This window comes from Anomalospiza imberbis, chromosome 3 (assembly GCF_031753505.1).
Source record: "Anomalospiza imberbis isolate Cuckoo-Finch-1a 21T00152 chromosome 3, ASM3175350v1, whole genome shotgun sequence".
NCBI lineage: Eukaryota > Metazoa > Chordata > Aves > Passeriformes > Viduidae > Anomalospiza > Anomalospiza imberbis.
In genome coordinates, this window is record NC_089683.1 from 108,796,891 (window position 1) to 108,814,741 (window position 17,851).

Genomic DNA, 17,851 nt, shown 5'->3' on the forward strand with positions numbered 1-17,851 from the left:
TGAAGGAGGTGGTGTCCAGCTAACCCCACAGGGGGGTTTTATTAGGCCAAGTGGCCTTTTCCTTCTCTGTAATACATCCAGTTCATAACTAGGAATTCACTTTGCAAAAAGATAACAAAATACAAGCCTTGCTTCCAAGTATGTGTTAACGCTTTCATTTCAGCTGATCAAATTCTAATAGGGGCCTAAGCTGTAGCCCAGCTAGTAGACCAGCTAAGCAAGAGTCTGTGGTAGTCTGTGATAGAGGAGGGAGGAGAGCTCAATTTTTAGGCTGTAGAGCACATATTCCACACGGACCTCTTTTGCAACAGAGTAGGGGTCCAAGAATCCACTTAAGGCAAAAGAATGCTGCCATGTTAAACCCTTGGCTGTAAGCCCCAGTCAATTGCCAGCATCAACAATCACTTTTCCCATGAAAAAGAATGTTTTCTGCTCTGGCAACGTGAATGTTGCCTGCTTTTAAATCAAGGCAGACTGTGCTGATACAGGACATGGCTTTGCAGTGCCAACCTACACTGCATTAAAGTATCTGTAAACCCTCACCTCCTTTCTGTTTACTTCTGAGCTCTCATGAGGTCTGTTTCCTTTACCTCGTTTTCCATTTTTCCTTCCTTTGGGTGTAGGCTTCTGAAGTATGCATTTAACATTGAGCATTACTCAGATGTGGCCCATCTCCTTCTGCTTGATGTCGTCTTGCTAAATATGGGCCTTGGTGGAAAGGAGAATTTTAAACTAGACTCTCAGTTCAGAAGGCTTTGCAACCCACCTCCAGGCCTGTGTATTCTATGTGCTTTTGTAAAGGGACAATGAATGAGAGAGAGAAACATGATGGCTTTCAACAGAAATGGGGTAGATTTGTTTTTTTTTTTTTTTTTAATCTAAAAAAAAGAGGAAAGAATCTAATTTGCATGCATTACTATCTTTTGGAGTCCTCAGAAACATAAAATGCATAACTTTGTGCTTTATGTCCATGTTTTTAAGTAGAGCTACTGCAGTCCTACATGGTTAGTCAGTCCCTAGAGGAGCATTTGAGCTAGTCACAGTGTTGCACCCTTTGCTCCTCACTGTTTTTGGACATGTTCTGTTGTACTTAGTAGGTAGAGGTTCACTGTTCTCACAAAAAAACCCAGCTGTTTTCTCACATAAAAAAGAGTTTTACTACCTGACTTTCTTTGCTGTCCTTTCTGTCAGAAATTAAAGCTAAACATGAAACCCACAATTAAGTCATTCATTCAGGATCTATGTGTAGTCTACCTATATGACCACAGTGTGCAAGGAACTTCAGCAGGTCTTGAGTGGAGGATGCTCAAATGAACATCTCACAAGCATCGTGCTGGCTGAGGTGTGCTCACATCTCTTCTTTGGGGAGCAAACAATGCATTAAACTTAAGAGGGTTTGAAATAGACAAAACATGATTTCCAGGCACGTTTTTCATGACCAGGAAAGAAGGAAACTGTTTTCCTAATAGCTTCTTCTCCTCTTTCCTGCCTTTGTTTACAGAAGGAGATTCTTCATGGTAAAGACAAGTTGATGATAAGAATCAAGCTGCACTGAGTTGTTGGCAGAGACATCATTGAACTATTTACTCTATTCATTAATTTAGCAACTGAAAGGTATTTTTTGAATACAGTGAACTTCAGTGGTTTTCATTCATGCTGAGTCAAGTTCTCACCATAGCAATCTCCATATGCTAACAAGATAAATCCCACCCTATCCCAGGTGGATAATCACTGCTCCATTGGCCGTGTAGCTGGGTACATGTACACAGGTCTACTGTCTTTCTGGAAAAAAAGGAGGGAGTCAGAAACAATTAATTCTTATAAGTTTCTAGACTTTGTGCTTCTCCTTCATGACTGCTAAAACCGAAGCAGTCTTTATTTAGAGTTTAACAATCAAATCCACTTGAGAAGGGGCAAAGATCATCTTTGTCATTATCAGAGCTGCTCAATCAATTTATTTTTATCTAGTAAATTATTTGATTTAATCCTTTCCTATTTCTTAGCTGGTCCTGACAATTTCAAGTGTGTTCCTTGTTTACAAACACTTATCTAATGATTTAAGGACATAAATCCTGAGCTGTATTCAAAATATTTCTACTCAGATGAGCTTTTTTTGACCTGTGTTTGGATTTTTCTAGCTCATGCAGTACTTACTTTGCACTCTGACTGGATGGTCAGAACTAGTTTAGACAGGAAGAATAAACTCAGGCTGTTGGTAGTACAAGGACTGAACCTAGTGAAGAAAACTTTGCAGCTTACTGCATTTATCTAGTTTCAGACAGTCCTTTGAATGAGCACGTCCCAATTGCTGCTGAACAGAGGTTGCATATTTCAATTACCCTGCATCTGTGAATAAAAATACCCTTAGCAATGCCTTTTTGTGCTGTTGTTTGGGGAGGTTATCACATGTATCAACTATGCTTGATCACTTTCTTCTCTGGCCACAGAAAGGTTTGTTTTGGCAATTTGTGAAGATTAGTATTGGCTTTGGTGCGGATTGAGGTTGAGATTCCTTTTGCTGTCTCCCTCGGTATTTTATTCTTAATTAATGTTTTGAGTGAGTTCTGAAACCAAAAAGTAAGTTCAGGATTAAAGTTGACTATTATCTCTTACTGCAAAAGTCTATTGTTGTTTAGTAGTTGGATTTTCTGTATTCTGAGGATACATAGGCTAACACCAGGACTTGGAGAAATCATTATCCCCAGAACATCCCAGCAACACCCACATCATTTAAGAATCTGTCTTGAAGAACTTAATGCGACTGATTGCTATTCTATTGGTATTTACATATGTTTTGGTGCTTTATATCAGTGGTGACATAAACAATGTCTCAAACAATATGTAAGTGACATGCATTCCTACTGCTAAAACCTTTCTCTAACGCTGAATTCTTGCATGCAGCGATCAGTCCTTTCCTTTGTAGATGTAACAATTGTCTAACCTAACCCCAGCCGGTAGGTGCAGATTTTTAAACAACAAGCATTACAAATATTTCATGCTAATTGAAAGGAAAAATGGCATATGGAATGTAGGATAAGAGCACACGGGGGCAAGGTATCCTACTAAGGCTGAAGACCAGGCTTAGAAGGCACAGTCTGAGTGATAGCCTCTGCACCTCCTCGGCTGGCGATTGGATAATGCCACTGAGAACATTTCAAATGAACAAAAGTGCGTGTAGATGCTTTTGGCCTCCTTATGAAGTGCTTTTAGAGCAACACAGAGCTGAAAAGGCACTCCCTGCTGCTGCAGTGGAGACATGAAGAAAGCAGCTGCAAGGGCTTGTTTTCACATTTCGTACTCATGTGCCTTGAAAACGGGAATGCTGGAAGGGAGCTGGTGTAGGATCACTCACCTACAGGGCACAGACCAAGCCTGCAGTCCTTGCCTGGGCAGGAGTCCCATTGATGGATTTCAGTTTTTCTGTGAAGCTGCAGCCTTTGTTTTCAAAGGGAAGGCTGGCTTTTGAGCACAAGTAGAGAGCAGTAGCTTGCCAGCTGTGAGCTGGGCCATGACCCTTTGTGTGTGCACTTGCTGCAGTCTTTGTGGTGGGAGTGAGATATTTCACTTGATGGAGGACTGAGCAAACACTGTTTACTCTGGACTGTTTTCACAGAATTCATCCTTTCCCCAGGGCCTGTCTCAGTGTTAGTGGAGTGCAGTGGGTGAAGCCATGTGGTCTCTGATCCACAACCAGTTTGTCATGCTCTGTGTCCCTTCAGGAAAGGCAATCTGAAATGTGCCAGCCTCTGAGTACAGCTTGGTCCTGACTTGAAGATCCAGCACTAGCTGTCTTAGGACATGTACCTCTTTCTGTCCTCCAATTAAAAGCCTAGTGGGCAATTTCAGTTAAATGTGGCAGAAAGAAGTCTTGAAGTTACATTATTCCAACATGCCTCGTAAAAGACAGGCAGGAAGGTAGAGGAAAGAGACCTTATATGTGTCTCCACTGGGGAAAAAGCTGTGATTTCAGCTCACTCTGTGTGAAATCCCAGAGGCTCCACATGAAAGAACCTTTAATAATACCCCAAACTGGAAGGAACTTTTATCAGAGCATACATATGTCAAAACACAATGGAACCTGACCATGATAAACCCAGAGGAAATCAGATTTCACACGTTCTGTTGCTCACGAATACTTATTTATTATTATTATGTATTATTTGGAGAATGAAGTAGCTGATGCTAATAGCACCACTAGTCTAAAAGTGAAATCCATGAGAACCTGTGGAGTTAAATATTTAAAACTATATTGCATCTAGGCTGCTTAGAATTGACTCACTCATAAAATCACAGAATATCCTGAGTTGTAAGGGACCCACAAGGATCATCAAAGGCAGAAGGAAGGCGAAGGAGAATCCTGTAAAACTTCAGTGCTCTGTGTTGAGCACTCCAAAGTTCACCTACCTGCTGCTTAGCTTCAGCTGGATTGAATAGATAGGATTGTGGACTTGCCACGCCAGGTTCTATTAATGCTGGAGAGTTTTCCTTCATATCACTCCCTTGTGCTAAGAGTTTTCTTTCCTGTGCTCCTGCTCACCTAATTAATTTTTATCTGAATCTGATCCAAACTAACTGAATTTCTGCATTCACAACTGCTCAAAAAAGTCAGCCTTTCCAATGAAATTTCCTTTTCTTTCTGCATTTGCCTGGGCTAGTAGCACCTTAGAACAGCCTTTTTCAAGTGTGTCTGTACTTCTTCTTGGGAAGAAGACTCTTTCAGTGCACAGATGAAACTTGCAGTCATCAATCCTCTCTGGACTGAGAGAAAAAGGAAAGGGTGAAAACATGTGAAGGAAAACAACATGCAAACTCTAAGGACAGTGAAGAAGGAGGCAAACTCCAGATGGGAGGAGAATGAGGAGATGCCTTAGTCTTGGGCTGAAACTCTTTTGTTAAGCCATGGTGGTGGACTATGATATACTAAAATATCGCCTGTAATTCATGAAAAGCATGGGGGAATAGAGCATTCAAACCATAAATATGAGCAAAGGCACTGGTGCTGAAGCAAACAGATGTTGAAACAGCTGTGATCCCATGAAAAGTTTGAACAGAGAGAGAGAAAAGTGAAGACCCTTTCCCCCCAGGGAAGAAGAAACTCTGTTTCCAGAGATGAAGATGATTTCAGAGATAGATGAAGAGAACCTTCGCTTTTGAACAGCTTATCCTTAAAAGTGTACCCCATTAGTTAAAGATTTGAACCCTTGAAAACAGTTGTGGGGAAAGCTGTAAGTCGAGGGAAGGGACTTTGACATAGCAACAGATTTTCCTTTCCCTGGCAGCTGATTTGCTGTGACATTAATGCCATGAGAGAACTGTTTCTTGTGGAGCAGTCTGCATGGCATGGCAGGAGAGACTCCTCTCCCTAAGAGAACTGAAGAAAGACTATTTTAGAGGTAGTAAACCAACTGAAAGTCCCACGTTTTGTCTCTTACATTGTCAATGGTAAAGAAAAGAGGAAGTAGGGGGAGGGAGAGGTGTTCTGAAGGTTTATTCTGATTTCTTGTTATTTCTGTCTTAGTTCTGTTGATAAAGTCTTCTTTATACCCTTTAAAGTTTTGAGCCTGGTTTGCTCTCCTCCTAACCCTTATCTCACAGCAGAAAATGAGTAAATAATTCTGGTGAGTGCACTGGTGATTGGCCAGCTCTAGACCCACCACATTAATTGGTGAGTTGGCCAGGAAACTCAGATTGGTGAACCCAAACCACTTCACTTATTTGGTGTTTCCACCCGGTTTTCGAACTGAAATCACCACATGAGTCAAAAAAGTTTAAAAGTTATTTTTTTTAATCTACATGAAGTTCTTTCCAAGTCCAAATCTAGACTTGAATTTTGAAACTTGAAAAATCATTTAAGTCTTGTTCTCCCTCTCATGGAGAAACCTGGAAGGACTTGGAGGCTAAAAGCACAGTCTTCAAGATATTCCTGTGCTCAAATAAGACCCAAATTTGGCTTAAAGAAGATAAAAATTCTAGCTAATGCATTGGAATTACAGATTGGGGGATATCAGAGTAGTGTTTTAGAGAAGCCGCAAATATTTGGCTTGTGATTACACACAAATCTGTGAAGATTTTGTAAAAAACTGGTTACAACTATTAGGTTTTGCAGAAAAGAAAATAAACCCCATTTCCTCCACATCAAGAAATGCAGTATTGAGAATAATTTATGTTCTCAAATGGATATGAAACCATGCAATGACCCATAGTGCCCCCCATAATGAATCACATAACAGGAAATAAAATAGTAACAGCAACTCTCTTGAAGGAGTTGGGCCTTTGCTTTTATTCCTTATAGGTTTGTCTAGATGGTCATTAGATATCATCTTTAATAAAGAATTATTGCTGAATTTGGATCAGGTAGTGCCTTTTTACCAGATTTTTTTTTTTCTCCTTAATACCCTTAATTATGAACAAGCTCATTAAAACTCTTATATCATTTGCTCACTTCTAACTCTCAAGCTACTCTTTTCTAATTGAACTTTAAAATTTTACTGATGTTTTTTGCTTGGGTTTTGCTGATTTTTGGGGGTGAGGGAAGGGGGTTTTGAGAGGGAGGATGAGCTATTGCCAGGTTTGGATTTGCTCTCTTTCCCTTACATTGTGGGTCATTCAAAACATGTAGCCAATGTGTCTGCTGTGAGTTGAATGCCCTGCCTTGGCACTGTTCATCCCAGAAACCTTTTGGCCAAGACTGGGCAAAATCTTCAGTTTGTTGCAGAAAGCATGTGATGGCTGCAGAGAGATGGCAGCTGGTTCCATATCAGAACTTGCTACCACTGCAGCCATCAGAGGGGAGAAAAGTGGGATGCTATGGAAGAAACAAACGTTTGCAATTGGATTCATACTGTTAGGATTAATGATAGAAGGTAGAAGAAAACTGGAGTAGCATTCCTAAGCCAGCACATTGCAATGATTAATTGCATTAAGGCACTGAAAAAGAACAACAGCTGCAGTCCATGAAAAGCCAAATTTATCTAAATTTCTCCAGCTGATCAGTAAAATCATCACCGAGTCTTCTAGTTTATAATTGCTTTTACATAGTAAACCAGATCAAGCACGGAAGAAAAAAAAGTTCCTGATTATAGACATGTCTGTGTTTATTTTTTGCCAAATTTTTATAGCTAGTAAACCTTTGTGTAACAGAATTCCATATTGCTGCTAGCAATGGGGATTTTCAGTAGAGCTTGTTTGGGAATATACATCCCAGGAAGGTGTAGTAAGGACCCTCTTTAAGCAATAACTTTTGCAGTTTGGAAGCTTATATCTAGATGACTTTTCAGGTTTGTGTTTTGAAGACAAGGTCTGCCGGAGTGCCAAGGCTTCTCATAGGGGAAAATAGGTTACAATATGGACATGAGTCAAGATACTCACAACGGGCTGTCTGAAGATTTTTTCCCATTTTTTCTGCTTTATTATAGCAACATTTAGAAGTCACTATCCATCCATCATGTCCTAGATCAGATCATGGAAGGGATTGTTCTCTCCGTGTAACAGCAGGGTGACTGAGATGGGGGTGATTAAATTACTTTTCTGAAGCATGTTTTGGTCAACTATAGCAGTACAAAGATTTGAACCACCTATACTAGTGGTTCCTGTCCAAGATTGTTTTTTTCCTCCTTTCAAAACTAACCCTCTCCCTGACCAAATATGATCAAATGTTAAATCAGTCTTTTGCTGTTGATGTCTCCACTGGGATCTGTGATGTCCATGAAGTGCTTTTCCACTATGGTTTACCATACAAGCATTTGCTGCTGTTCTGCAGGAAAAAAGGAGAAGGGGTAGTGGGACACTATTACTAAAGAAATGGACACATTCTAAAGATGGGGTATTTTAGTTTATGTTAATAGAGACAAAGTTTTCTTATTTGATATTATATCCCAAAGTATCTTCTGGATGCTGTTTCAGTATATATAAATATATTTTCAGTACATTTCATATAAATCTTGCTGCTTGGACAGCAGGCAGCTGTAGGGCAGCTACACAAAGCCCCTGTGTTAGATATGTGGGCAGCATGTCATCCCCTCTCTTTTGGATGGGCTATATGAACCTGATGAGAGAGAAAGGAGGACTTGCTCCTGGTCTTCCCAAGGGAGAGAATGGAAGAAGAGAGTGGGAAAAAAAAAAAAAAGTTGGTGATGTATGAGCCCAGGATGAACTCAAAGTAAAAGAAGGAAGTCCAGAATGGAAGCTGTTTTGCAAGGCTCAAGAGGAATGACATTGGGGTGTCAAAGAGTAAACTGGGAGCCAATGTGAGATGGTTGGATTTGCCTTCTGCAGGTCCCAGAGCCCTGTGTTGCATCCTGTTTGCCACCTACTCCCTTGGGATTCCAGCCCTGCTTCGAAGTCCTTTGCAGGATACAAGTGTCCTGCAAAGCCAGCTGGGTGTCTGATACTGGAAAGGAGTAGAAAAGGATGCAGGCTCATTGCAGCTCCAGATGTTAGGATGTGGCTAAATTTTGTAAGGGAACCTGTTGAGGAAGAGGCTTTTCCTGCCTGAGCAGGAGGGAACTGTGGTGACTGTGTCATGCTGGGCTGTGTAGCTATCATTTACCTGCTGATAGCTGTCTGTTCTACTTAGTCCCACTGTGGGATCAGAGCCAAGGAAATGATTGAAACATGCGAACTTGGGTGTCTGGGTCTCTGGTCAGCAGGTGTGTGTGATATGGCATGAATGTATTTCATACATCCCCCAGTCATGTTCATGATTTGACTTTGTTCTCATAGATTTATGAGAATAATTTTATGGTAGATAAGGATATATTTTTTTCATCTTTTTATGGCATTAAATATGTTTTATTTATGGATGCATGTGTGTGTATTTGTGAATTTTTCTCTGGTTGACTTATAACATTAACCTTTCCTGAAGTTTCCCAATCTTGTGTTTGATTGCAAGTACTTTAAATAAATGGACTATAAGGAGGCAATTTTCCTGCACTTGGAAATTTTTCTATGAAATACATCTGTGGATCACCCAAAATAATAATATTTTTGTGGTGCTTTCTCCAGCTTCTTGCTAGAAAATGCTCTTTTCTCTTATGTTTCCATCCGTTACCAGCCACTTAGCCAGCATCTGGAGCTGGATCAGTGATACATCGCTGTTCTGGCTTTCCAGTGCCAAGGAAGAGGAAGCCACCCAAACCTTGACCCCTCTCCCTGTATGTTCACCCCTTTAATTCCTGTACCAATGCTTCAATTTCCTGACCAGCCCAGTAACACCAAGAACTGAAGAGTGAGTGTTTAACTGGCTTTTGTTTCAGCCTGCACTCTGTTTATTTTGTTTTCTTCTCTTTTGGTTCCATTCTGTACGGGTAACAAAGGGCATATTGATGCAGCAACTAAGTAGATACTCTAAAAGGTTAAAAATGGCCACTTTGGAGTTGCAAAGTCAGTGAGAGTTTCAGCTCTGACTCCAGTGTTATTTAATCAGTGAAACTTTCTGCTGAAGAATGTAATATTCTGTTCTTTTGGACCACATTTACTTAATAGGATCAAAGGGAGGAAATACTTTTTCTCTTCAGAGTAACTGAATTTAAAAAGCACATATTTTGATTAGCCTGTGTTCAACCTTGAGGGCAGATCTTAATCTAGTCTAAATGTGTGTAGCTCCATAAACTTCACTGAAATTGTACTGATTGATAGCAGCCAAAAATCTGCTTTTGTGCTCACGTTGCACCCGCATTTGAATGATTGAGTACTATTTGCAGCAATATTTGTGAAAGACAAAATACTTTGTGTATTCTTTTGTATTATCTGAGATGTATGCTATGGTAGTTTGATTACTTTAGACTTGTAATCAGATATTACAATCATCACAAGATAGCATTATGTTAAAAATTACTTCTTCCAAGTTGAATTTTTCTTTTTCTTTTCAAGCAAGCTGACATGTCTTCTTTAATGAAAAAGGCTTTTCATCAAATCAGTGGTGAAAAACAAAAAACCCAAATGAAAAATAATTCAACATGTGGGCTGTCACTTTCCCATGGAAAATTAAAAAGGAATAAAGAAAAAGAAAAAAGTGTACTGGAACAAAAAAATATTTCCTGACCAGTCCTACTTAGAAATTCTTTTTCTTAGCATGTCTGTCAGTGCCATTACTTCTTTGCAGGAATACTTGAATTTCTTTGTAATGCAGTTTTTATGCAGGATGTAGTAATGATGTTGTGAGAGCCACAGCACTGGCTGATACACCCTGGGCACTAAGTTCAAGCAGTGGACATTCACAAAGATACCTTTTTTAGCTCTCCAGAAGAAATTCACAAGGGCAATCCAAATGTAATCAGGATTAACAAACAGTCTGCAGAAACTGGTGATGTTTGAGCCAGCCTGCTCCTCTGGCCAGGGCAGAGCTGCTGTTTCACTCCCTCGGGGTTTGCTGCCTCTGGGAATTAAGAGACTCTCAACCTCTTCATTTACAAAGAAGTCAGGCCAGGATTATTTACATTTACATCCCTCTGGGCACTTTGTGGGACCAAACTGACTTTTTCAGGTGTCGTATTTATTTGGTTTTTCATAGCAGTTTACATATTGGTACAGGAATACATTTTACTTCAAGATTCCAGAAGTCTTAACCTAAATTAATTTCTACCAAACTCTGCTATTTGGGTTATGTTTTCTTAGTGTCTGCATGCTTTTGGTGTTAATGTCTATGCCAGTGTAAAATAACAGAAATACTTTCTATTTTCATGTTTGCTTCTTCAGGTCATATTTCAATCTTTAATCTGAAATTCTTAATCTTTTGCTAGAGTGGAGGTGCCTTTTGGTATAATTTTCTTTGGATGTTTCAGTGGTTATTGTGGGATAATTGTGGTTTTCTCTGACAGGGACATTGGTAATAAAGTCTGCCTTTATATAAATAGCAAATTTTCTGTGCATTTACAAGTAAATAAATGGCAAGAAAGTTTGAGGGAAGCTATTATGGGCTCATTTGATCACACTTATTATCTGGTCACTAGGACAGGCAATTGAGTAGTCTGAGGAGTGGCATATGATGGGGTGATCTTGGCTAATCCTTCACGTGGATCAATTTGAAGTCAAAAGTAATTTCAGTGCTTATCTCAAAGCCTGCCTAAGGTGAACCTTGTATCCTCACAGACTTGTGTAAATACTTGTTGCACAACTAATGGACTCATTTCCTTAGCTTGGGTGCAGCCTAGTAGTGTGTCAGTAATCCAGGCCTCTCATCTGAGACCAAAGAGCCCCAATCAAGTAATAGATGTTTTGGGAGCTCATTGCTGATAAATCTACTAAGTGTGAAAAGGTGAGGAAAAAGGAGGATTTACACTGCATGCGGCTGAACCCTGGTACACCTGTGGCACAGGGACTGAAATTTTAAAGTTTGATGAGAATAGTGAGGATCAATCTGGTCATGCAGGATTGTGCTCATCCTTGGGGACTGTGGTCTCTACTGTGCACTTGTAGTAAGTGATGGAAATATTCTTCTAAATGTTTTGAGTGTGAAAGCTGTTGAATGTATCTAACTCCTATTCAGTGTTACCTCTGTGTACATCTGTTGAGGAATAAGTAACTCTACTTATTGCTTTTGGGCATGGAGTTTAAAAATTTGGAGCATTAATTTCACAATTCATTTCAACTGCTGTTCTGTCCACAACTCTTTTTCTGTTCAGCAAATAATAGCAGGATAAATTTCCTTAAGCTCCTGCAGAAATCCTGTGAAAAGTCAAATCCTACCAAAAATCAAAGGCTGATTCTCCCAGGCTCCATATTTAATGAGTGGAGAGGTCAGTTCTGAGTATCTAGTTTAGGTTTTGTGTGAAGGTGCTTACCTGCTTATTCAGAGATCAGAAATACCTGCTTATTCTCTTAGTCAGAGAGCAGAAAGAATGCCATGTACTTTTCATCTGCAGTTGCCTCCTGCCAGAATAAGTGGCAGGAACTGAACACTTGCAGACAGCTTTTTATCAACAGCAGGAAGAAACAGCCAACTTAAAACTTAGATTTATCATTTGTTAAAAATTATGCACACAATGGTAGAAAATGAATTCTTATACTACCAAGTCATCGCCATTTGAATGTGTATTTCCAAGGAATAGCTCTAGATTAAGAGACAGGAAAGTTTTTACTTTATTCTTGAACTTTATGAATGGGATTTTAACAGAATTGCTTGCTGGTTTACCTCTGGTTTTAATAATGAGATGAAGTCTTCACTCCATTGATGTCAGTGCCTGTTTAACTTAAGCAGGAACAAGATTTTACCTCCAGCATTTTCAGACATAAGAAGATACATTTCAGAAATTCCAGCCTAGACTCTTACCAACCTAAAGTTATTATAATTCACAGGGATTCTTGGGGATCTCTTCCCTGGCTGGCTGTTTTGGCTAAAACACTTTAGAGAGCAGCATAGTAATATTACCCTCTGTCTTGCCATCTTCCTTATTAGATCTTTAATATCCCATTAGCTAAATTAGTGATCTAGCTACATGACAGTATTTAAGGAGTGGCAGCTTGTAAACATCTTCTACAGTGTTGTCTGTCATTACCTGAAATGAGATTGAATTTAGTGTTGTTATTGACTCGTATTGCAGATTTTTAAAGAAACAATCATAGCCAGAAGTTACACCCTGAAATAACCCTGCTGTGTGTCATTCCTTATTTAGAGCCAAAATATTCCTGGTCTAACTCCAGTCAGGTCAATAGAATGAGTGACTTTTGTCCCAGTAAGTGATATCAATTCAGGCCTGTGATGGAGTAGCAGAAAGATGAAAGGTAGTTACCTTTCCTGTAGGAATTTAGTAGCCATTTCTCTTCAGCCTCACTGGATGCACTAACTGACTCACCACTGCTTAGGCTGAATAAGAAACTAAGGGTGTGAAAACATGCTATTTTCACTTAAATGCCTGCAGTTGTGAATCTGGAATCCACACGGTTCCCCCAGTTTCTCTGTTTTCAATTTGGATTCTTCTCCATAAAGGTAAAGCAATAACCTGATTTCAAGTAGTATGAACTGTACAAAATTAAATCTTTGACATCCACTTTGAATACTGATATCCTTTTGCTATCTCATGTGGAAGGTGAAGGGAAATGAAAGGAGTAAACATTTATTTGAAATCAGATCTGCCCTTCTGCCAACCCCTCACCCCCACAAATATGTAACGACTAATTTCCAGGCCAGGAGTGCTGTTACTCCAACCCTTTTGGCCCTGGGGAGAAAAAGTGTGTGGGTGGTGATGGAGGCAGAAAGACTTTTATTTGTCAACCTGGACTGAAGAGTGTGTATTCAATATTGCCCTCAGTAATGCACAGCTTCTCCTGCATATGTAGTCTCTGCCACTGGCTATCAGATCTTCCCTAGAAAACTGAGTCAAGGCATCTAGTCTAACAAATGGAAATCACAATAGTCAGCTTTACTTCTTTTGTTTTTACTTATATACCTCTAGAAACTGCCAGTTCCTGCAAGCACTTCTGTGCTGGGAAAATGTGCTTGTGATGCAGATTGCTTTGATTCTCAGCAGGGTTCTGCAGACTCTGAGTCTGTTCCTGCAGGGAATTCTATTTTGCATCTCTCTCTGCTGTGTGTCCAGCTCTCTTCTGACCTGGATTGTTTTATTAATTAAGATTTTTGAGTAGAGTATCAGAGGTGAGCAGGTATCTGCTAGTTTACAAGGGTGTAGCATAAGAGGAAATCTAGCTCTCCAGAAGAGAAATAAAAGTATTTCTTAAGTGGACACAGATATCTGTATCACATTACAGATGTGAGAAGTCTGTATGGATCAATGGCAAATTGTATGGTAAATTATTTCAGATTTCTGGTGTGTCGATGACAATTGAGATCTATAGATCCCCTGTGGCACTTTTGTATAGCACACCTAAATTCTGTTAAACCTGACCTATTTCAACAGGTTGAATTTAGCATTTAGCTGGATGAAAAGAACGTGTGAAATCAATATAACAGGTTCTGTTTGGGAAAGCCCTTGGTGGTGTGGTTTAAGTACACTTGAGGTGAACTATGTTGAATAAGTATGGAGTATTTAGGGGCAGAATTGCTGAGGATTTTATGGAACAAAACAGCAAGAAGCTTTGTCATTCCAAGCTGTAAATGATGCCTAGCTGAGCCCATAAAAAACACATCAAAGGTGTACATATGGGTTACATTTTAATATTCTTTCAATATTAAAGACCTGTTACTAATTTTAAACTGCATTGGTAAAAAATATTTTTTCTTTTTTTCTTTTTGTCTTTTCTTCTATACTGCTAAATGATGTAAATCACTCATGTCAATTTTATGCTGATTTATGCCAGCTGAAGATCTGACCGTGAGAGATATTTCCCCTCTGTATAATCATCCCAAATAGGGAAGGGAAAAGAAGAGGAAGGAGTGGTGTCATCTGGATATGTGAATAGTTTGGCTGTAATACAATCCCGAAAAAGGCTCTGATATAAGGATGGAAATATGAGGATTATCATAGAAACTCTTGAAATAATCCTATAAATAGCAGAGGAAATTCTGGCTAGGAGTTGTCTATTGAAACCATTTTGAAATTAGATGGCTGACAGGAAGAGAATTTAAAGCCAGAAACCACAAGGCAGATCCTCACCTGGTGTAAATCAGCAAAACTACATTAATTTCAGAGGCATTGACTTGAAAAGAACTGTGATGATCTCCAGCAGCTGAGGATCTATAACCATAGGTACTGGGTGCCAAATGCTCTCACTCACACCAGTGTAAATCTGGAGTACCTCAGTGGTGGACTTGGTGGCGTTATTTTGGATTAACGCTACTGCACATGAGTGTAGGACACCATCATTTGTGTTTGGAGAGTGAAGACAATTGATTCATAGGTTGTGAAATGTGTCTTTTTGGATCAAGGAATACATATACTTGAGAGATTGTTTTAGTCTGCTATTGCAGATGTCGGCTGTTTAACAAGCAGGAATTGCCTTGTTCACCGTGTTGTTATGGAAAGGTGTTGACTCCATACAAGCACTCATGATACTCTTGGGTCCCCTAGCTAGCCCACCAACAAATAACCTAATAAATTCTCTAGCATTTCACAATATATTTTCCCTGCATGTACTGATAATGACAGCAGCACATGCCCATTGTAGCTGACTGAGGCACTTCAGTGTTACACCAGCATCAATAAGGGAAGAATTTGTTCCCGTGCAGTAAAGAAAATAGAGTCAGAAACAGGGCTCTCTTAAGTATGTCTGTTCATGTGTATGTAGTAATGTCAGTCCAAATTCAACACATATGAAAATGCTGACACCTGGGCAAGCCTTGGCATTTCATTCAAAACCATTGCTAAAGGACCAAGATTTTTAGAGTATTCTTTGATTTATGAAAATACATTTATAAACATATGTAAGGGCCTCTGTTTTCCAGTATCTTCTGGTAATTACCTATTGTGTATTTAGGGGCTAGATCAAACCCTAGAAAATGTAATCAGTAAAATATTTCAAAAAAGGTCACATAAATTAGGTCCTGTGTGGCTGCTTTCCCATCTACAGCCAGGGACTGTGTGTGTAGCAGGAAAGGACCTTCTCCATCTGCAATTGCCTTGGCAGAAGGAGGAGAACACACGACTGTGTACTTTCAGTCAGCAATGCCTAATGACTCTCTTATTAACATTACTGCATTAATATCTCCCGTGAGATCACAAGCATGAAACAGTTTTCAAACCACGGCTAGTTATACTCTACCTTTAACAGTTCTACTCTGCCTCTTTTTAAAATGCCATGTTTTTTAGCTGGTTACATGTGATAAATGTTTTTTAAGGCGAGAGTGGTGTTTACGCCAGCTGCTTTCATCACTGTGCTCTAAATAGTATCTAAACCAAAGGGTGCTGGTCCAGAGCTACACGGACACATGAGAAGAACCAGAAAGACAAACATTTCATATTGTATCCAGAACATTTCCTGTAATTACTCTGTTTCCTGCTCTAATTCCTACAGAACCTCTTTACCCTCAACTGTCTTTGGCCTCCTGTTTATTGCATTAACCTTTACTCAGTCTCCCTGAGCATCATCTGTTCCAGGTGGGGCACTGAATCCTACATCCCACTGTGCCTACCCCAACTTCTGAGAATGGCACTGACTTTGACAATGACATAGTCAGCTCAGCTGCTGTTTCTCACAGGCAGTAGAAAAACATAGTATTAAACAAAATAACAATAATAACAACAACAATAATAATAATAATCTGTTCTGGACTTAATTGGACTCCTTATGTGGGAAGGTTTATATCCCAAAAGCATAATGGAAGAGTCATGTTCCTGTAACTGGATTTTTTTTTACCGAGTTTGATTGATCTGATGGTGAATCTCACACGAGATTGCCACTTCTGTTTTCCGCAGGCCTCTAAAACTGTTTTAGCGTATTCTATGTTTTTCACTTTTGTTTCTTAATTGCTGTTGTCCTGCAAGGAATTATGGACTGGATCACTGGAGGCAGGGAAATTTATTTTTATCAGCAAAGCTACCAAAGTAAGGTTGAGGTCATCATCATTATTTACCACTGAAGCAGCTGTACCTTTTGATAACTCTTAATCATGACATGGCATTGGCTGGGTTGTTGGTACAGGACTGGATGTACAAGAGTTGCACATATGCACACAGACATATCTTCAGAGTTTTCATGGTTTGGAATTGAAATTCCCAATATAATTATGAGAAAAGTAATGAAATAAGGAGGCTGTGGAGAGGGATGAAGGGCAAATATCTGGTAAACAAGGCCTTGTGGTAGGGCAGGGGAAAACTAGTTTATTTTCTCACTCTGTCTCAGACATTTCCTCTGGCAGACTCCTTTGAGAGGGATTTAAAAAGAACAACTTGCTCACTATTGTCCAGTGGAGGACAAGGATGCCCTTGATCTCTGCTGCTTTTTGTGTGCCTGTGTGTTGTGGGGGACTGGGCCCTGCAGTCACTGTTGGATTTCTCCAGTCAAGCCTTTCTCAGTCCCGGTGAGAAGCTCTGCTCTTGCTAGAAGTTGGTGGGAAAAAAAAACCCCGTTTAACCCCTGGTTTTGCCTTTGAAAGCATCTCCTGCTCTTTCCCTCTGTTTTCCAAGTACAAAATTGAGATTTCCTGCGGTGATCTATATGCTGAAATAGAATAGCCTGGGGGCTATGTAAGCAGAGTGCACAGTCATGGTCCATGTTTGTACGTACATATTTTTTAGATTTGTGTTTATTTGCAGTGGTGATGCTGCTATCCTTGGTCACTAGTTGGATTTGACCTTTTCTTCAATTCTGGGTGGGATTAATTGCTCCAGCTTTAGCTATTTAAAAGCTGCCTAAGCAATTTGGTTTTACTCTCTCTATCCAGTGCAAAGAGCAGCTGCAATTCCAAAAGAGAATTAATCCCATTCAAAGATAAGTATTTATGCTATGAAGGTTTTGGGAGTAGTTTTTATGGAAGACAATTTTTTTTATTGAATAGTGAATTAGATGTAGGAAGAAAATGGAAGTGTTTGGCACATCTGGAGTGCAAGACTTTATTCCTTAAAATTGGCAAACCTCCCTTTAACAGCACCATCGGTCCTTCTGCAGACATAGGAAAATATTTGGCACAGAAGATCTGATTTTAAACCAAAGCAACAGTGATATTGGAATTTATTTATTAATTCTCTTAATTTCAATTAACTTTTAAAATTTTTAAGTTCAAAATAGAGCTATATTAAATTCTTTTCCCTGCAACCAAATATCTGAATAACCTGATGAATTATCGTGGTGCAGCAATTTTAGTGACTCTTTCAGCATTTTGAAGATGAAATGACTGCATTTCACATGACTGCCTACCACAGTCATGTAGTTTGATACTTCAGTTGATAGAAGCAAAAAAAAACAAACAAACATCCCAGATGTATTCACAGATATATGTAACTCTCATTAAAAACATCAT

The 17,851-nt window shown here is 39.5% G+C and overlaps 1 long non-coding RNA gene across 2 annotated transcripts in view; it reads left to right on the forward strand.

Moving 5' to 3' along the window:
- Positions 1 to 4,716: 4,716 nt before the first annotated feature.
- LOC137471800 (uncharacterized) overlaps positions 4,717 to 17,851 on the forward strand; it is a 351,710-nt gene continuing 338,575 nt past the window's right edge. For both annotated transcript variants that reach the window (XR_010997853.1, XR_010997851.1), the window contains exon 1: positions 4,717 to 4,820. This is a non-coding gene — a long non-coding RNA (uncharacterized lncRNA). The remainder of the gene's footprint in view (positions 4,821 to 17,851) is intronic.